Consider the following 22,663-nt stretch of genomic DNA (forward strand, 5'->3'; position numbering starts at 1 on the left):
GCAAATGGTCACAAGAAGCAAGCAGGTGTAGCCATTTTAGTATCGAACAAAATAGACTTTCAACCAAAATTAATCAAAAGGGATGAGGAAGGACACTTCATACTCATCAAAGGTAAAGTCAACCAAGATGACATCACAATTCTGAACATCTATGCTCCCAATACAAGGGCAACCCACATATATAAAAGATCTCCTAAAAAAGCTTAAACCACACATCGATCCCCACACAATAATAGTGGGAGACTTCAACACCCCACTCTCACTGAAGGATAAGTCATTGAAACAGAAACTAAGCCGAGAAATAACATCATTAACCAATGCCATGGTCAAATGGATCTAACAGATATCTATAGAACCTTTCACCCAAACAAGAAAGAATACACCTTCTTCTCTGCACCCCATGGAACCTTCTCCAAAATTGATCACATCGTAGGTCACAAAGCAAGCCTCAACAGATACAAGAGGATTGAAATAATACCTTGTATCCTATCAGATCACCATGCTCTTAGGCTGCAATTCAACAACAACAGAAATAACAAAAAGCCTACACGTTTGTGGAAACTAAACAACTCTCTGCTAAATGACACCTGGGTCAGGGAAGAAATAAAGAAAGAAATCAAGGAGTTTCTGAAATTCAATGAAAATGAAGAAACAACATACCCAAATTTGTGGGATACATTGAAAGCAGTGCTAAGAGGAAAATTCATAGCACTAAGTGCCTTTAAAAAGAAATTGGAAACATCGCACATAAGTATCTTAACAACACAACTGGAAGCCCTAGAAAAAAAAGAAGCAGAAACACCCAAGAGGAGTAGACGCCTGGAAATAATCAAACTCAGGGGTGAAATTAACAAATTAGAAACTAAGAAAACAGTCCAAAGAATCAACAAACCCAAAAGCTGGTTCTTTGAGAAAATCACAAGATAGACAGACCATTAGCCAAACTAACTAAAAGGCGGAGAGACAGTATTGAAATCAACAAAATCAGAAATGAAAAGGGAGACATAACAACAGACACTGAAGAAATTCAAAGAATCATAAGATCCTACTTTGAAGGCATATACGCCACAAAATTTGAAAATCTAAGGGAAATGGACGATTTTCTTGATCAAGTTCACTTGCCAAAGTTGAATGAAGAACAGATAAACAAGTTAAATAGTCCCATTTCCCCTACAGAAATAGAAGCAATCATCGATGGTCTTCCAACCAAAAAAGCCCAGGGCCAGATGGTTCAGTGCAGAATTCTACCAGACCTTTAAGGCGAGCTAATACCGATACTCTTTCAAGCTACTCCAAAAGATAGAAATGGATGGAAAATTACCAAATTCATTCTATGAGGCCATAGTCTCATTGATACCTAAACCTCACAAAGACTCAACAAAGAAAGAGAATTTCAGACCAATTTCTCTTATGAACATAGATGCAAAAATACTAATAAAATACTTGCAAAACGAATACAGGAGCACATCAAAGATATCATTCATCATGACCAAGTAGGCTTCATTCCAGGCATGCAGGGATGGTTTAATATACGGAAATCCATCATGTAATCCACCATATAAACAAACTGAAAATAAAAAACCACATGATCATCTCCTTGGATGCAGAGAAAGCATTTGATAAAATTCAACACCCATTCATGTTTAAAGTTTTAGAGAGATCGGGGATACAAGGCACTTTCCTCAACATAATAAAGGCTATATACAGCAAGCCAATAGCCAAAATCAAAGTAAATGGAGAGATACTCAAGGAAATTCCTCTCAAATCGGGAACAAGGCAAGGCTGCCCACTCTCTCCATATCTCTTCAATATAGTACTCGAAGTTCTAGCCAGAGCAATAAGACAACAAAAGGAGATCAAGGGTATCCAAATGGGAAAGGAGGAAGTCAAATTATCCCTCTTTGCAGATGATATGATAGTGTACATAAGTGACCCTCAAAACTCCACCAGAGAACTCCTAAGGCTGAAAAACACCTTCAGCAAATTGGCTGGATACAAAATTAACTCAAAAAAGTCTGTAGCCTTCCTATACACAAATGACAAGCTTGCAGAGGAAGAAATTAGGAATACCACACCCTTCACATTAGCCACAAGCAATATAAAATATCTAGGAGTTACCCTAACTAAGCAAGTGAAGGACTTGTATGAAAAAAATTTCAAAACTCTGAAGAAAGAGATTGAAGATGACCTGAGAAGATGGCGTGATCTTCCTTGCTCATGGATCGGGAGAATTAACATAGTAAAAATGGCCATCCTACCAAAAGCAATCTACAGATTCAATGCAATCCCTATCAAAATAACTACACAATTTTTTAAAGACATTGAAAGTTCAATTCTGAACTTCATATGGAAAAACAAAAAACCCAGAATAGCTAAAACAATCTTGTACAATAAAAGATGCTCCAGAGGAATCTCCATACCTGATCTCAAACTGTACTATAAAGCAATAGTACTTAAGACAGCATGGTACTGGCACAGCAACAGGCTGGTTGATCAGTGGAATCGAATCGAAGACCCAGATATGAATCCACACACATATGGTCACTTGATTTTTGACAAAGAAGCCAAATCCATTCAATGGAAAAAGGATAGCATCTTCAAACAAATGGTGCTGGTCTAACTGGAGGTCTATGTGTAAAAAAATGAAACTGGACCCATATTTGTCACCTTGCACGAAACTCAAATCCAAGTGGATTAAAGACCTCAACATAAAACCAGAGACACTAAGCCACTTAGAAGAAAAAGTGGGAAAGAGCCTGGAACATATTGGCACAGGAGACAACTTCCTTAAGAGAACACCAATGGCCAGGCCTTAATGTCAACCATAAATAAATGGGACCTCATGAGGCTGAGAAGCTTCTGTAAGGCAGGAGACACTGTCAAGAGAACAAAGCGACAGCCTACAGACTGGGAAAAAATCTTCACCAACCCTACATCTGATAAAGGTCTAATATCCAAAATATATAAAGAACTCAAGAAATTAAACACCACCAAACCGAATAACCCAATTGAGAAATGGGGCTTGGAACTAAACAGAGAATTCTCAACAGAGGAGTATCAAATGGCTGAGAAAACACTTAAAGAAATGCTCAACCTCCTTAGTCATCGGGGAAATGCAAATCAAAACAACTCTGAGATTCCATCTTACACCCATCAGAATGGCTAAGATCAAAAATTCAAGCGACACCACATGCTGGCGAGGATGTGGGGAGAGAGGAACACTCCTTCATTGCTGGTGGGAATGCAAACTAGTACAGCCACTTTGGAAATCTATCTGGTGCTATCTCAGAAAAATGGGAATAGGGCTTCCTCAAGACCCAGCTATTCCACTCCTTGGAATATACCCAGAAGATGCTCCAGCACACAACAAGAAAATTTGCTCAACCATGTTCATAGCAGCCTTATTCATAATAGCCAGAACATGGAAACAGCCTAAGTGTCCCTCAGTAGAAGAGTGGATAAAGAAACTGTGGTACATATACACTATGGAATACTACTCAGCTATTAAAAACAAGGAATTCCCAAAATTTGTGGATAAATGGATTGAGCTAGAAATGATCATAATGAGTGAGTTAACCCAGAAGCAGAAAGAAATCAAATGGTATATACTCACTTATATCTGCATACTAGCCCAAGGGGCATGTCCCACGAAAGCCTTCACTTACCAGGAAACTGGGACAGAGGGGAAGGCATCCTATTGGGACTCTAAATGAGAGACGCATGGGAGAACAGCAAAATAAAAGGATCCAGAGGGTCCTAGAAATCTACAAGTAGAACAATATGATAGGCAGATTTGGGCCCAGGGGTCCCGCTCAAACTAAGGCACCAGCCAAGGACAATACAGGAGGTAAACTTTAAACCCCTTCCCAGATCTAGCCAATGGTCAAAATATTCTCCACAGTTGAGTGGAGAGTGTGATACGACTTTCTCACGTACTCTGGTGCCTCACATTTGACCATGTCCCCTGGAGGGGGAGACCTGGTAGCACTCAGAGGAAGGACAGCAAGTAGCCAAGAAGAGACTTGATACCCTATGAGAATATATAGGGGGACGTAATCCCCCTCAAGATCAGTCATAGGGGAGGGGAATAATGGGAAAATGGGGGGGGGGGAATGGGAGGATACAAGGGATGGGATAAACATTGAGATGTAACAAGAATAAATTAATAAAAAAAATAAAAAATTTAAAAAAAAAAAAAAAAAGTGTGATACAGACAGGTTCCATGTTAGAAAGAGGCTTGCTCAAGACTAAGCTGCTCTGGAGATCTGAAAGCAAGTCAGGGATCGTGGAGACTGCCTGTCAGTCTCTGGATGGGAAACAGCCGTACGAGGCGGTTGTAGAAAGGAGGATACCTGAATGTGGATATGTTGTTAAGTTCAGGTGGTAGGAGAGCCTGGCTGGGAAAAGCAAAATGTTTTGCTGATTTACTGTCTATGGCAAGGGATGAAGTCCATCAGCATACCATAACTTCAGAGATGCACAACTCTGACTCAGTAGCCAAGGTGCTATTTACCCTCTGGAGATGGCTCTGAGCCATGTGGTTTTCAGCCAAGGGACTGAGACTTGTGATGCCCAGGTCTAAGGGACCACTAGATGTCTACATCCTATGCCTTCCTGCAGGGTGAGCAGAGCTCTGAGGGTATGACAACCCCAAAACTGGCTTCTGAGGAAGGTTTCAGTGCTCCATGAGCTTTCCTTTCCCAGTCTCCAGTGGACTCAGAAGGTGCCAGTTAGTTTTGCCATTAGCAGACTGTAAAGTCCCTAGAAAGAATGACAACCTTCTCAGACTCCCACCGTAAGTGTGGCCAGCAGTGGCTTAAACACCTGATTTCATAAATGATCGTTGATTTTAAAGAGGGCATAAACAAGCAAATGATTGACATGAATCAGTAAATTTAAGACCTAGATAAGGAAGTAGCAATGCCAATAAGACATTTGACAAGGAAAATTAGATTTGAGGGAACAAAAAAACGATGTTGAAAAATAAAACATTAATAAAGTAAAAAAAAATGTAAACCACCAATAATTGATTAAACCAAGTACAGGTAAAAATATCAGGAAGCAAAGAGAAAACAAGTAAATATTATTTTTAAACAACAACAAAAATAAATAAATAAACAAGCATCACCACAATTGTCTAAGAGATTAAACTTGCCAGATACAGGGCTGGCTGCATTGCAAATACATGTGAGCTGAGCAATTTAGTGAGACCTTTTGTTAAAATGCATAAAATCACATTATATTTTATTTGAAGGGCATAAGGATGAAGATGTAACTAAGTGGCAGGGTGCCTGCCTAGCACACAAAAGCCACTCTGTCCAGTCACCAATAAAGATGTTAACATTCAAATTTCAAAAATAAAGCCTGTTAAATGAAATGATGCTGCCATAGCTAGAGAAAAATCACACCTAGGCACAGAAGCATTTGGAACACATAACCATAAAAAATCACTTTGTGACATATTGTAGTTAAAATGATTGAACCACTCAAAAAGGCAAATTAACAAAACTACCTTCACAGCTCTCAAAATAAATCCTAAAGACATGCAAAGTATAAAACAATAAATTTTAAACCCCTAATGTAAATAAAGCTGGCAAAGATTATTCTATACAGCAAAGTTATTATTGAAAATGAAGATCTTTCAAAATACGTGCAAAACTAAGGCAATATGTGATAAGAAAGTACTGAAAAACTATCTAAAGAAATCTACACAGAGAGGAAAAAGAAAGACACTCAAAGTGAAGAGTACTGGAAAGAACAAATGAGGAGTGAAAAATTATAAGTCATGTGAAATTCTGTAAAGGAAGTAAGCTAGCAAATCTATAATACAGAGGAAAATCAAAAATCATTATTAAGCCAACCATAAAAACAACCAAAAGGTCATAGCAAATCCTTCCCAATCGCAGCCCTAAACATGTCGTCTTAACTCCAAATAGATGTAGACTGGCTGATGAGATTAAATAAGACCCAACCATTTGCTGTCTGCAAGAAATACATCTCATTGGTAAAGACATAGAGCAACTGAAAATGAGAGGATGGGAAGAGATTTGCCAAGCAACTGAAAAATTAAAACAGGCAGGATTACTAAACTCATATCTTAAAAAATGGTCTTCATGCAAAAATTTATTTAGAAGTGATAAAGAAGATCACTGTGTATTAATGAAAGGATAGATCCATCAAGAAGACAGGAGACAGTTATAAATGTAATACACTGGCCTTCGCTGCTGCATCTCCACCCATGAGTATGATCATGCTACAGAAGAAGCTTGCCTCCAGTGTCCTCCACTATGGTAAAAAGGTCTGGTCAGACCCCAGTGAGATCAACCAAATTGCCAATGCCAGCTCCTGTCAGCAAATCAGGAAGCTGATCAATGATGGGCTAATCATCCAGAAGCCTGTGACTGTCAATTCCCAGCTCAATGCTGGAAAAACATCTTGGCTCTATGGACAGGCAGACATATGGGCACAGGGAAGCAGAAGGGTCCCACCAACACTAACATGTCTGAGACAAAAAGGAGAGGATCCTGCGCTGGCTTCTCAGGAGATGCCGTGAATAAGAAGATTGACCACCATATGTATCACAGCCTGCACCTGAAGGTCAAAGGGAATTAATTCAAAGCAAGTAGATGCTCATGGAGCACACCCACAAACTAAAGGCAGACAAGGTCCACAAGGAGCTCCTGGCTGACCAGGCTGAGGCTCTCAGGTCTAAGAACAAGGAAACAGGGAAATGCTGGGAGGAGCGCTTCCAGGCCAAGAATGAGGAGGTGATCAAGATTGTCCAAGGAGGAAAGGACTAAAAAATAAAGCTTCCCTGTGTCTGTACATAGTGGCTTGGCTGTGGCCTCACGTGGATCAGTAAATAAATAAAATAAAACAAGCCAAGGGACATCTCTGTTGGGTTGGGACTCTAGGTGAGACAAGTAAGGAAGAATGGGGAAATAGAAGGATCCAGAGGGTCCTAGAAACTTACAAGAAGACCATTAAGGCTGGCAGATCTGGACCCAGGCAGGTCAGCTCAAACTACTGTACCAACCAAGGGCAATGCATGCAGTAAACCTAGAACCCCTCTCCAGATATAGCCAATGGACAATTGTGTGGAGGGTAGGGACTGACTTTGACATGAACCCTGGTGCCCCCTATTTGACCACTTCCCCTTGGTGGGAAGGCTTGGTGACACTAAGAGGAAGGGTAAGCAGGCTACCAGGATGAGACCTGATAGGCTGTGATCATATGGTGGGGAACAAGGTCCCCTTCTGTCACAGACCTAGGGGATGGGAATAGGGTGAAAGAAGGAGGGAGGGGAAATGGGAAGATACAAGTGAGGGGATAACAGATGAAATGTAATCTGAATAAATTTACTTAAATGAAAAATTTAAAAATAAATACATAAGAATGAATAAATAAAACAAGCCTTAAATTAACAAATGATATATTAGGTACTCAGATTCATAAAAATAAGTACAACTGGACAAAAATATGTAGATAGATCTAACTGCAATAGTAGTGGGTGACTTCAGTACTTTAATCAACATATAGAAAGGCAAGCAAAATAATTATCAAAATACTTTCAGAACTTAAGTACACCATAGTTCAAATGGACTTCACCAAAATATAGAGAGTATTTCATCCAACAGCTTCAGATACACTCCCTTCCAGGTAACCCATAGAATGTTCAATAAAACAGATGTTTTGTGGTGTGTCCATGAAACAAGTCTTGACAAATAAAATTAATCAAAATGAGTTTTGTGCTTATCATGTCATAACTGAATGAAGGTATAAATCAACTGCAAGAGAAAATACAGAAACTGTGAAAAATATGTAAGAAGCAATACACACTTGAATGATCAAGGAACCACTAAAGAAATTTTTAAAAATAAGTTATTAGAGTCAAGGGGAATAAGAACATCATGTACCATATGATTTGGAATAGGACAAAAGCAATTCTAAGAGGAAATTTATAGCTGAGAATTTATATTGATAACTGGAAAGATTTCAAATAAGTCACTTAATGATGCACCCAAGGTCTTAGAAAACCAAGAACAGGCAAGCCTAAAAGCAACAGCCAGCAATGGCTAATAAAGAAGTTCATTAGATGGGGACTAAAAGAACATGGCATAGGGGTCTGCGTGTTCAGCGGGAAAGCTGCTTTCTAGACAGGCATGAAAACCCAAGTTTAGATGCCCAACACCAAAACAGAACCCAGGCATGGTAGGACAGTTCTGTAACACCAATGCTGTGAGGAGGATGAGGGGAGAGACAGTGGGATTGACACGGTTTGCTGGCCAGTCATATTTAAAACAGCAAGTGCTGGTTCAGTGAAAGACCCCATCTCAAACAAATAAATTAAACCAAGATTTAAAAAAACAAGCTGAAGAGAATTCCTCTACACTCTAATATCATTTCATTTAGCAGTAGAAAATGTTCAACTTTACATAGAGTAGTAATTTATCTGCCAATTGTTTGTGCTAAAGTCTAATTAACACTCAGATGTGGCTCCAGTTTTCGATGAGTGGACTAGGTTCAGCCAGGAACACTGGACTCCTTTTTGGCCTGTTAGTTGCACTCTCCTCTACTGCCTCAATACAAGCTGTGCAAAGAAATAACACATCCAGTTTTAGCTCAAAAGGATCATAGCTTCATTATGAGATTCTAACCTAAAGGTGCCTAATTTGGAAAAAAAATAGCAAGAAAATAGAAATAAGTACTCCTAGACCCTGACATTTCAGCAAAACAAATACTTAAGAAAATACAACAGAAGTGAGATGACATTAACCAACACCCCTTGATCTTGTCATAAATTTCAGGATGGACAGGACACAGATAGCTACCTGAAAGTGTTTTATGTGGCATCTAAACACACAGTGGACCAAGTTGCTGGGTAAAATTAATGGTTTTACCAAGAAAGGCTTTTGGCTTAAGGGGACAAAGTATTTTAAGTTGCTCATTTCCCTTCTCAGCGAATACTGTGAGAATCAAGTTGGATATCCAAAAACAATTTACCACAGCTGTAGCTTACATAAGTCACCGAGAAGCAAACAGACGCAAAAGGAAGGGAGAACTGTAGTTAATCATGTAACCTAAATAAATGGAGTTGATGGGGGCAGGGGAATCTTCACCTGGGAAAGGAGCAAAGTCATAAGTAGAAGGGAAGCAAAGGCAGATTACTGACAAGCCAAAGAGAAACACCTGGGGTAAAAGAAAAGGGAAAGGGGGCGGGGCAACTTGTGCAGTGATGATTTTAATGAAGCTGACCTAAGAAGGGTTTTCCCCAGCCTTTATCTCTGTCCTGGCGTCCATCCGTATAACCACATAGCTGTGCGGCAAGAGTGTCATCAAGCAAACTTCAACAAAGCTGAAGCAGTAGCCCATGAAGGAGAGGGTCTGCACCCTCACGTCTTGACTCTGAGTCTGCAATGGATCTACCAGTGGAATAAAGATCCATGAATGCTACAACCATTTCTGGGCCTGGTCTTCATAAACCGGCACTTCTGTTTCCTGTCTCTCAGAACACCAACTCTAAGAGCCAGCCACCATGATTGGAGAAAGCCCAAGTATTTCTATGGAGGGCTCAAGCATGCTGATGGAGAAGTTGGGGGTCTCCAGCCACCTTTCCTGCCTGAGCTACCTGACCAATGGTAGCCTTCGGTTGTTAGTGGTGGGAAACCACCCTCTTGGAGGAAGACGACCTCGGAGCTATTTGAGGTCCCAATGGTATCATATGGAACAGAAAACAGTCATCCCCACAAGGTCCTGCCCAAGCTGCAGATTTTTCAAGCAAAATGAACAGCATTGTTTTATGCCACTAAGTTTTGATGTGGCTTATTACATAACACTAAATAGCTGGTATGGCTTCCTAGCAGAATGAGCACATATCACTCTTGGGAAGTATTTCTGAGAGCGGGTGAGGGGTAAAAGAAAAGACACTGCAGTCTCTCAGCCTCCCATCTGCCTATCTTCCTCTGACCTTTAAGATCCTGGCCTACTATCTTCCATTTTAATGTTATGAAAGAAAACCAAGGAGGGAAAGGCAGCCTTCAGCCAGACCTTTGTGTCCTTGGTCGCATGCGATTTGTTGACTCACATGGCTCTGCGAGCCCTCAAAGCAGTAGAAAGAATGACTAAGGAAGCAGCTGAAGAGAAACTCACATGTTCTGGAAAATGTGTTCTCAAGGCACCTGTTCGCCATCTGTGCTGAAACCTACAGAGAAATCCTATGGACAGCGGGTATCAGTCAGAGGGTGTTGCACTGGGCATTGGTCCCACTTGCTTGGGCCAAGAAGAACCAAGTTCATGCAATTCATCATGCTGCCACCTATTAGGCTTCTGCTTGTAAGAACCCTTGCTTCTCTTCCTCCACCCTCCACCCCTCCCCACCCATCACAGGGAACTCTGTCGTGGCACTTCCCATGTAGCTTGGACTTGGCTGCCTCCCATGCTGGACGTTCACATCCAGGAAGTCTTTGAATATCTAGTTAACAGAGCTTTGGTACCCTGCTCAGTTAGAGCCTGTGGGAAACTACAATAGGAAAATGAGTAACATTCACGCTTAGACACAGCTTCAAATTGCCCCCAGATGACCAGCAAGCTGCTAGAAAAGAAAAAAAAAACTAAACAGTAATTTTTCTCCAGAACTTTCCATTGACTCTTCTAAACACAAACATAAATCTTCATAACTTGATGTCTTTGTGGTGTACTTAGGTACTCAGTTTTATGTTTAAGACCAAAACACTACATTTGTTCTTGATAATTTTTAAGTTCAGAAAGTTGAATCTCTTTCATTCCAACCTGGAACAGTAGATGAACATCAGAAAAGGAATCAGGGTCTTGTAAGTTCTTAACTTCTATGTAGACTTCATTTTTAATAGGTAATACTTTAGGAAACTTTAAAATTTTATTTTTTATGGTGAAAAATGTGTGTACTTAGAATTAGCCAGCTGGACTCAGTTTAGATGATCCCAATCTTGTTGGCATCATCCAGAGCATTATAAGCAGGAGCCAGTTGAACGTAAGCCTTCTTCTCTCCGTCAGGCCTTGCCAGGACTTTGGCCACATCAATGCCATAGAGTTTCTTCACGGCCTGTTTGATCTGGTGCTTGTTAGCCTGGACATCCACAATGAACACTAGTGTGTTGTTGTCCATTCCTTGATTAAAGAAAATTTTATTTCTAAGATGGTGATTTTAACAGTAGAAAACTGAAATATCAGTAATAATTTATACCAAAGAAAAACAAATGACATCATTGTAGAATATTATGATTCTTTCAGTAAACTAGTAGAACTAAGTTTAATACATTTTTCTTTGTTCTTAGTATTGCTTCAAATCTTATATACAAGAAGAAGAAGAAGAAGAAGAAGAAGAAGAAGAAGAAGAGAAGAAGAAGAAGAAGAAGAAGAAGAAGAAGAAGAAGAAGAAGAAGAAGCTTTCTTTTTGCTAGTATTGGCTCAATCCATCTTTACTTCATGCCTTTAATTTTCAAACTTCATGTTTTTTGTGTTTGTTTGTTTGTTTGTTTGTGTCGAGGGGTTTGCTTGTTTATTGTTTTTGAACCAACATCTCCTGTATCTCAAAATGTACTCACTATATGAATGTTAACCTTGAATACATGACTCCTACCTCCACCTCCCTAGGACTGGGATTACAAGTATGTGTCACAGTACCCAGCTTTCATGTATTTGTTTTATCTATGTGGTTTATAAAGATTGTTAACACTGTTTATCATTGTTTTAATTCAGCTATGTGGATTTAAGAGGTAGGCCTTCAGTGTACTTACATTTATTGTGCTGAATTTACTACTTACTTATTATAATAGTGTATTTATATTTGGAGTAGTTCTTCCCTTTTATCTTATATTTTCTGTTACCCTTTAACAAACCTTGATTTTGTTGTTCTCTTAAGATTTTAAAAAAAATTCCGCGATTACTATTTTTCCTCAAGTTCAGAAGTTACAGATTGTAACTTCGTTCTTCAGATGTTACTTTCAGTTGTTAAAATATGTATTTGTGAGAGGGACTGCATAACTGCTCATAAAGCCCATTCCTCTTCTCTCTCAGACAGAAAGCTAAATTATAATTTCTAGGCTTCCCCTTCCCCATCCTGAAGTTGGGTGTGCATGCCTATATAACAGAGCTACAGCCAAGACAACATAATGCTTATAGGCATGAGGCATGACACTTTCAAGCTTGGCTCATTAAGACCACCAGTCCTGCTACCTTTCCCCAGCCTCCTGTGTGACAATCCCTGGGAAACTTTGAAAGCTATATGCTGAGGACAAGATCATTTATCTAGCAAGGGCTCTATATAATACAGGGCAAAACAAAGACAATGCTAGCTCTCACAGCAACTAGAATATAAATTGTTTTTTAAAATGCATTAGAGCTGATACTTTAATGTATGTAAGAAAATGTAATAAGTAATAATGTAATAAATGGTCTTCTTCAGCTGATATTTCATTTTCTCTAATTACCCCTGGTTAACTCTGGACCAAATCTATCCAATGAAATCTAGATATTAAAAATTCATGTTTTCGAACATATTCGGAGAGGATCCAAGATGGCAGCGAGCAGTGTGGACCGGGTTTGGAGGCTCCAGTGAACAATTCAGGGAACTGCACAGATTTCTGAGCCAGGAACACCGAGGTCCGAACATCACGGCAGCAGGAGTGCTCCACGGTTCAGAGGGACCAGGGTGCGGAGGACCTGCATGCCCCTGCACATGGGAGGAGAGTGGATTTTCTCTGATCGGAGCGGCAGCGGCAGAGGCAGCAGCACCAGCGGCACCAGCAGCGGTGGCTGAGGTTTGCAGCTCAAAGCCTTCCGGTGGAGGCGATTGGTGTGGTGGCTGGTGGGAGTTGCTGCGGGAGAGAAGACTCGGGGCAGGATTTGGGTCGCATGGAGCCTTCGGACCCAGACTGGACTCGGCGGACAGTTCGGCCCCAGAGTCCCGGGTACTGGCCCAGCCCAGCAAGCAATTCTACCCGAGGCACTAACTCAGCTTTGGCCACAGCTCCCCTGCTGTGGCGCAGGCTTAGTTGAGCTCGCAGCTCCACACTAGGCAGCGCCTCAACTCAGCGGCAGCTCCCCTGCGGTGACACAGTCTGGGCGGAGCACTTGGCTCCACCACAGGCGCTAACTCAGAGCAGCCGCAGTTCTGCTGTGGTGTAGGCTTGGCTGAGCACTCAGTTCTACCCTAGGCGCCACCTCAGCTCAGCGGCAGCTCCCCTGCAGTGACACAGTCTGGGTGGAGCACTTGGTTCCACCATTGGCGCTAACTCAGAGCAGCCGCAGGTCTCCTGCTGTGGCGCAGGCTTGGTGGAGTTCTTAGTTCCATCCTAGGCACCACCTCAGCTCAGCGGCAGCTCCCCTGCGGTGACACAGTCTGGGCGGAGCACTTGGTTCCACCACTGGCGCTAACTCAGAGCAGCCGCAGTTCTCCTGCTGTGGCGCAGGCTGGACAGAGCACTCGGTTCCACCAGCTCTAAGACTGGACACAGTGTGCAGTTTGAATCCAGAATTCCTGGCTGAGATTGGTGGTCAGTTCGGGCCCTGAGTCAATAACTGACCACAGCACGCACTTTGGGCCAAAAGTCCCTAGCGGAGCTTGGTGCCCAGTCCCAGCCCAAAAATTCTGGCTGGACCCTGTGTGCATTTTGGGCCCAGAATCCCTAGCTGAGCTTGGCAGACGGTTCAGGCCCTGAGAATCTAGCTGAGTTCAGCTCGTGGTTCTGGCCCAGTGTTCCTGGCTGGACTTGGCAGGGAACACAGAAGGCTGTGGATACCTTGGCCCGACCCAATGCTCATTCAGAGACCCATAACAATTGCAGGATCCACAGCACAGGGGGGCTGAAGATCACTGGCTGTGAGAGACCAGAACAACAGAGCTAACCTCCTAACATCCACACCAGTGAAGCTTTGAGCTCGCAGCCTAGGGAAATCATGAGAAAACAAGTGAATCTATCGTCAGACACCCTCCATCCAACTCTGGAAGCTACCCAACAAAAACAAAGACGGCAAGATGTCTAAAGGACAATGAAAAAGCATACGCAAAAAAACCCCAAAACAACATGGCGTCTCCAGTTTCCAGCTATCCCAAAGAAAACAACCCAGAGAACTCAAATACAACGGAAATACAAGAAAATGACCTCAAATCCTTAGTAATGAAGATGATAATGGAGGAAACAAATAAAATTCGTAATCAAATGCAGGAAGACGCAGACAAACAGGTGAGAGACATAAAAGAAGCACATAGAGTGCAACTGGAAAAATTGCAGGAAAATGCAAACAACCAGATGAAAGAAATAAAAAAAAACGGTTCAAGCTCTGAAGATCTATAAAGAGGCAATGGAAGAAACTCAGGAATATACAAAAAATCAGATGAAAGAAATCAAAAAATCAGTTCAAGATCTGAAAATGAAAATGGATTCAATGATAAACACACAGACAGAAGAAAAACGAGAACGGGAGACCTCAGAGAAGAAGGCGAGCAACACAGAGGTGAGCTTTTCTAACAGAATCCAAGAGATGGAAGAACGAATCTCAGGGCTAGAAGATACAATCACAGATATTGAATCAACCATTAAAGAAAATGCCAAATCTGGAAAACTCCTGACACAAAACATCCAAGAAATTAAGGACACCATGAAAAGAAGAAATCTGAGGATAATAGGCATTGAAGAAAGAGAAGACATAAGACTCCAGGGCCCAGAAACTATTCTCAACAAAATCATAGAAGAAAATTTCCCCAATCTAAAGAAAGAAATGCCTATAAACATACAACAGGCCTACAGAACACCAAATAGAATTGACCAGAAAAGAACAACTGCCTGCCACATAATAATCAAAACACAAAACATGCAGAACAAAGAAAAATATTAAAAGCTGTAAGGGAAAAGGGCCAAATTACATTTAATGGCAAACCTACCAGAATTACACCCGACTTCTCAGCAGAGACCATAAAAGCCAGAAGGGCCTGGACAGAGATCCTGCAAACCCTAAGAGACCACAGATGCCAGGCCAGACTACTTTACCCAGCAAAACTATCAATAACCATTGATGGAGAAAACAAAATATTCCATGACAAAAACAAATTCAAACAGTAACTATCCACAAATCCAGCTTTACAGAAGGTACTAGAAGGAAAACTCCATCCCAAAGGGTCAAGCTACAACCAAAACTACTCAGGAAATAGATAACTATCCCATGGCAAAAACACAACTACACAAACTCTCGACTGGAAACAACATCAAAATTAAGACTCTTAACAGTCACTGGTCATTAATATCTCTCAACATCAATAGCCTCAATTCTCCTATAAAAAGACACAGACTAACTGAATGGGTACATAAACAAGATCCAACATTCTTCTGCATTCAAGAAACACATCTCACCCATAATGAAAGGCATTACCTCAGGGTAAAAGGTTGGAAAAAATATTCCAAGCAAATGGTCACAAGAAGCAAGTAGGCGTAGCCATTTTAGTATCGAACAAAATAGACTTTCAACCAAAATTAATCAAAAGGGATGAGGAAGGACACTTCATACTCATCAAAGGTAAAGTCAACCAAGATGACATCACAATTCTGAACATCTATGCTCCCAATACAAGGGCACCCACGTTTGTAAAAGATCTCCTAAAAAAGCTTAAACCACACATCGATCCCCACACAATAATAGTGGGAGACTTCAACACCCCACTCTCACTGAAGGATAAGTCATTGAAACAGAAACTAAGCCGAGAAATAACATCATTAACCAATGCCATGGGTCAAATGGATCTAACAGATATCTATAGAACCTTTCACCCAAACAAGAAAGAATATACCTTCTTCTCTGCACCCCATGGAACCTTCTCCAAAATTGATCACATCGTAGGTCACAAAGCAAGCCTCAATAGATACAAGAGGATTGAAATAACACCTTGTATCCTACCAGATCACCATGCTCTTAGGCTGCAATTCAACAACAACAGAAATAACAAAAAGCCTATACGTACATGGAAACTAAACAACTCTCTGCTAAATGACACCTGGGTCAGGGAAGAAATAAAGAAAGAAATCAAGGAGTTTGTGAAATTCAATGAAAATGAGAAACAACATACCCAAATTTGTGGGTACATTGAAAGCAGTGCTAAGAGGAAAATTCATAGCACTAAGTGCCTTTAAAAAGAAATTGGAAACATCGGCACATAAGCATCTTAACAACACAACTGGAAGCCCTAGAAAAAAAAGAAGCAGAAACACCCAAGAGGAGTAGACGCCTGGAAATAATCAAACTCAGGGCTGAAATTAACAAATTAGAAACTAAGTAAACAGTCCAAAGAATCAACAAACCCAAAAGCTGGTTCTTTGAGAAAATCAACAAGATAGACAGACCATTAGCCAAACTAACTAAAAGGCAGAGAGACAGTATTTAAATCAACAAAATCAGACATGAAAAGGGAGACATAACAACAGACACTGAAGAAATTCAAAGAATCATAAGCTCCTACTTTGAAGGCATATACGCCACAAAATTTGAAAATCTAAGGGAAATGGATGATTTTCTTGATCAATTTCACTTGCCAAAGTTGAATGAAGAACAGATAAACAAGCTAAACATTCCCAATTCCCCTACAGAAATAGAAGCAATCATCGATGGTCTCCCAACCAAAAAAAGCCCAGGGCCAGATGGTTTCAGTGCAGAATTCTACCAGACCTTCAAGGGCGAGCTAATACCAATACTCTTCAAGCTACTCCAAAAGATAGAAATGATGGAAAATTACCAAATTCATTCTATGAGGCCATAGTCTCATTGATACCCAAACCTCACAAAGACTCAACAAAGAAAGAGAATTTCAGACCAATTTCTCTTATGAACATAGATGCAAAAATACTAAATAAAATACTTGCAAAACGAATACAGGAACACATCAAAGATATCATTCATCATGACCAAGTAGGCTTCATTCCAGGCATGCAGGGATGGTTTAATATACGGAAATCCATCAATGTAATCCACCATATAAACAAACTGAAAATAAAAAACCACATGATCACCTCCTTGGATGCAGAGAAAGCATTGGATAAAATTCAACACCCATTCATGTTTAAAGTTTTAGAGAGATCGGGGATACAAGGCACTTTCCTCAACATAATAAAGGCTATATACAGCAAGCCAATAGCCAAAATCAAAGTAAATGGTGAGATACTCAAGGAAATTCGTCTAAAATCAGGAACAAGGCAAGGCTGCCCACTCTCTCCATATCTCTTCAATATAGTACTCGAAGTTCTAGCCAGAGCAATAAGACAACAAAAGGAGATCAAGGGTATCCAAATGGGAAAGGAGGAAGTCAAATTATCCCTCTTTGCAGATGATATGATAGTGTACATAAATGACCCTCAAAATTCCACCAGAGAACTCCTACAGCTGATAAACACCTTCAGCAAATTGGCTGGATACAAAATTAACTCAAAAAGTCTGTAGCCTTTCCTATACACAAATGACAAACTTGCAGAGGAAGAAATTAGGAAAACCACACCCTTCACATTAGCCACAAGCAATATAAAATATCTAGGAGTTACCCTAACTAAGCAAGTGAAGGACTTGTATGAAAAAATTTCAAAACTCTGAAGAAGAGATTGAAGACCACCTGAGAAGATGGCATGATCTTCCTTGCTCTGGATCGGGAGAATTAACATAGTAAAAATGGCCATCCTACCAAAAGCAATCTACAGATTCAATGCAATCCCTATCAAAATACCTACACAATTTTTTTAAAGACATTGAAAGTTCAATTCTGAACTTCATATGGAAAAACAAAAAACCCAGAATAGCTAAAACAATCTTGTACAATAAAAGGTGCTCCGGAGGAATCTCCATACCTGATTTCAAACTGTACTATAAAGCAATAGTAATTAAAACAGCATGGTACTGGCACAGCAAACAGGCTGGTTGATCAGTGGAATCGAATCGAAGACCCAGATATGAATCCACACACATATGGTCACTTGATTTTTGACAAAGAAGCCAAATCCATTCAATGGAAAAAGGATAGCATCTTCAACAAATGGTGCTGGTCTAACTGGAGGTCTATGTGTAAAAAAATGAAACTGGACCCATATTTGTCACCTTGCACAAAACTCAAATCCAAGTGGATTAAAGACCTCAACATAAAACCAGAGACACTAAGCCACTTAGAGGAAAAAGTGGGAAAGAGCCTGGAACATATTGGCACAGGAGACAACTTCCTGAACAGAACACCAACGGCCCAGGCCTTAATGTCAACCATTAATAAATGGGACCTCATGAGGCCGAGAAGCTTCTGTAAGGCAGGAGACACTGTCAAGAGAACAAAGCGACAGCCTACAGACTGGGAAAAAAATCTTCACCAACCCTACATCTGACAAAGGTCTAATATCCAAAATACATAAAGAACTCAAGAAATTAAACACCACCAAACCGAATAACCCAATTGAGAATTGGGGCTTGGAACTAAACAGAGAATTCTCAACAGAGGAGTATCAAATAGCTGAGAAACACTTAAAGAAATGCTCAACCTCCTTAGTCATCAGGGAAATGCAAATCAAAACAACTCTGAGATTCCATCTTACACCCATCAGAATGGCTAAGATCAAAAACTCAAGCGACACCACATGCTGGTGAGGATGTGGGGAGAGAGGAACACTCCTTCATTGCTGGTGGGAATGCAAACTAGTACAGCCACTTTGGAAATCTATCTGGTGCTATCTCAGAAAAATGGGAATAGGGCTTCCTCAAGACCCAGCTATTCCACTCCTTGGAATATACCCAGAAGATGCTCCAACACACAACAAGAAAATTTGCTCAACCGTGTTCATAGCAGCCTTATTCATAATAGCCAGAACATGGAAACAGCCTAAGTGTCCCTCAGTAGAAGAGTGGATAAAGAAACTGTGGTACATATACACTATGGAATACTACTCAGCTATTAAAAACAAGGAATTCCCGAAATTTGTGGATAAATGGATTGAGCTAGAAATGATCATAATGAGTGAGTTAATCCAGAAGCAGAAAGAATCAAATGGTATATACTCACTTATATCTGCATACTAGCCCAAGGGGCATGTCCCACGAAAGCCTCCACTTACCAGGAAACTGGGACAGAGGGGAAGGCATCCTATTGGGACTCTAGGTGAGAGACGCATGGGAGAATAGCAAAATAAAAGGATACAGAGGGTCCTAGAAACCTACAAGTAGAACATTATGATAGGCAGATTTGGGCCCAGGGGTCCCGCTCAAACTAAGGCACCAGCCAAGGACAATACAGGAGGTAAACTTTAAACCCCTTCCCAGATCTAGCCAATGGTCAGAATATTCTCCACAGTTGAGTGGAGAGTGTGATACGACTTTCTCACATACTCTGGTGCCTCACATTTGACCATGTCCCCTGGAGGGGGAGACCTGGTGGCACTCAGAGGAAGGACAGCAAGTAGCCAAGAGAGACTTGATACCCTATGAGAATATATAGGGGGACGTAATCCCCCTCAGGAACAGTCATAGGGGAGGGGAATAATGGGAAAATGGGGGGGGGGAGGAATGGGAGGATACAAGGGATGGGATAAACATTGAGATGTAACAAGAATAAATTAATAAAAAAAAAAAAAAAAAAAAAAGAAGAGACTTGATACCCTATGAGAATATACAGGGGGAGGTGATCCCCCTCAGGAACAGTCATAGGGGAGGGGAATAATGGGAAAATGGGGGAGGAGGAATGGGAGGATACAAGGGATGGGATAAACATTGAGATGTAACAAGAATAAATTAATAAAAAAAAGAAAAAAATTCATGTTTTCAACTACACATAGTTATGGGTATCATGATGAAGCGTTGCATGCTGCTACAGCCCAGAGCACGAGGCTTTGTTCAGCATATGCATGCTGTGTGTACTGCTCCCCATTCCTCATCTGCTAGCTATCTAGGCCAGCCAGTCAGCCTTGATGGCAGCACTGTGTATGTTCAATTAATCCATGTTTTACTGAATAGACTAAAGCACAAAAATAGTTGTTCTGGCGATTGTTATATTATTGTAATTTCCCTCTTACTGTTGCTATCAATCTCTTTCTGTGCCTCATTTATAAGTTAAACTTTATCATCAGTATACATGTGTAGTAAACAATACAGAAATTTCAGTTTTATGTGTAATTTCAAAATTCCCTGGGGTTCTTGAAATGTATCTTCCATAACAATGGGCTATCATAGTAGATGTTGAAGTGTGTGTGTGTATGTGTGTGTGTTTGTGTGTGTGTGTGTGTGTGTGTGTGTGTGTGTGTGTTTCATCCTGTTGCTGTGACAAGACACTGTGAACCAAGGCAGGTTAGGAGGAAAGGGTTGTCAGGCTCAACTTCAGAATCCATCACTGAGGGAAGAAGTCAGGGCAGGAGTCCAACAGGCTGAGGCAGCGACCATAGAGGAAAGCTCTTTCCTGCTCACTCCCTGGCTTGTGTTCAGGTAGCTTCCTTCCTAGTGATGGTGCCACCCACAGCAGCCTGGGCTCTTCTCCTGTGTCAGTTAATAATCAAGGCAATCACCACAGATATACCCACTGGCTAACCTCATCTAAATGATTCTTCAGTTAAGGTAGCCTCTTTCCAGGTGACTTTAGGTTGTATTAAGTTGACAACAGAAATTAACATGTACAACAAGTACAAAGTGTTTGTTCCAGCACCACTCACTTCCCACGCTGAAAATATAGGTGTTGTTTGTTTGCTTGTTGTTTTCTTCTTATTGATTCTTTGTCAAGTTCTCATCATGCACCCCAACCCCATTCGTTTCCAAGTCCTTCCTTATTCACCCTCCACCCTTGTAACCTCCCCAGCTAAAGAAAAACAATCTCTCCATGGAAGCTGTGGTGTGTCACAGTGTGTCACACAGTTCACTCTTTTGTCCAAACAGCTCACTGCAATGAGTCATTGCTTCACGGCCTTTGACTTCTGTAACACATCAGTACTGGACCCTCCTTAAGACTCCTTTCTGACAGTCCACTGTTTCCCTGAGTCATGGAGATTCTGAAGCATTGGTTCTGTAGGACAGGCTCCTTCAAAAAATCCAGCAGCTCATAGATGAGGTAGAATGGGGGTGGGCCAGGTCAAAGCCCTGGGTCTGGGTCTGGGTGGTAGCTGAGTTGGTCATCAGCTACCTGCACCTGTCATCACTCCTACACCAACATCACCAGTGCCACCTCTCCTGAACTAAAACCACCAGGGCCATCTCTCCCACACCCGTGACCCCAGTGCCAGCTCTCCCCAATGCCCTGTGTTGGTGAGGAGTGGGGAATAGCTCTGCACAGTGCTCAAACATCAACATGGCCTCAGATGGTACACCAGACCAGACACATCCACACGGCATTTGATGGTAACATGGGCCTAAGATATCAACAGAGACCCTGGCTGCAATAAGACCATAAACACAGACATGGCTCCTGGCAGCAGCATGGGCCCAGATGTTACCATGGCCTTAGGTGGCAGTGCAGGCCACTCAGATCAGTATATTTCCTGGTGGCAACATGGCCCTCAGACGTCCACATGGCCTCAGGTAGTAGCCCAGACCACTGACTTCTGCCTGGGCCATGAACCTCTACACAGACCCAGCTGCAACGGAACCATGAACCCAGACATGGCCCTTAGCAGCAGCTGAGACCAGGATGTCATCATGGCCTCAGGTGGCAACATAGGCCACTCAGATGAGCTTAGCCCCTAGTACTACAAGGTCTCTGGACAACAAAATTGTCACAGGCAGCAGCCCAGACCATGGACATCCAAGTGACCTCAGTGGCAACACAGGCAACAGACATCAACACGGACCCCAGCTACATCAGGGCCATGGACCCAGACATGGCTCCGGTGACAGCCCAGACTGGGACATCACCATGGCCTCAGGCATTTCGTACAGGCTCTTCATAACTGCCTGAGAACATTAGGCTGTAAAAAGGAATAAAAGGGGGAAGCCAGACATGGTGGAGCCTATAACCCTAGCACTCCGGAGGTGGAAGCGAGAAGATATGAATTTCAAGGTCATGCTCAGCAACAGAGTAAGTAGACCTGCTTCATCGAGATATTGTCATTTAGAATATTTTCATCTTGTTTTTAATAACAGTGACTGTCACAGTCATGAACTAAGTGTACTTGTTTACATGTTTTTGGCAAATTCTGTCATAGACTCTTGAGTCCTGTATCCTTTCTCCATGCTTACTGCTCTGCCTGGTGATGTAAATAGCTATTTATTTATTTATTTATTTATTTATTTATTTATTTATTTATTTAGTCCCTTTACATCCTGATCTTAGCTCCTTCCCTCCTCCTCTCCTGCTTCCCCCCTATCTCCCTCTCCCTCCCCCCCTTTGTTCCTCAGAGAAAGAGAACCACCACCACCACCACAACAACAACAACAATAACAATGTACCCCAGTTTATCAATTCACATCAAGATTGAGAACATCCTCTGCCACATGACCTGGGTGAGGCAGCCCTGCCAGGGAAAAGTGATCAAAAGAAAGGTAGCAGAGTCCATGTCAGAGACAGCACGCTCCTCTTACTAAGGGACCCACATGAACCCTGAGCTGCTCATGGGCTACATCTGTGTAGGCAGCCTATTTCAGTCTATGCATAGTCCTTCATTGGTGCTTCAGTCTCCACAAGCACCTCTTGGTCCTC

General features: G+C 41.5%; 1 protein-coding gene and 1 pseudogene across 2 annotated transcripts in view; both read left to right on the forward strand.

Moving 5' to 3' along the window:
• Positions 1–22,663, forward strand: part of Fubp1 (far upstream element binding protein 1) — a 909,332-nt gene that overhangs the window by 616,879 nt on the left and 269,790 nt on the right. The window lies entirely within an intron of this gene.
• On the forward strand, positions 6,239–6,807 carry LOC127206692 (60S ribosomal protein L19-like; annotated as a pseudogene).

Source organism: Acomys russatus, chromosome 23, assembly GCF_903995435.1.
Source record: "Acomys russatus chromosome 23, mAcoRus1.1, whole genome shotgun sequence".
In the NCBI taxonomy this organism is placed as follows: Eukaryota; Metazoa; Chordata; class Mammalia; order Rodentia; family Muridae; genus Acomys; species Acomys russatus.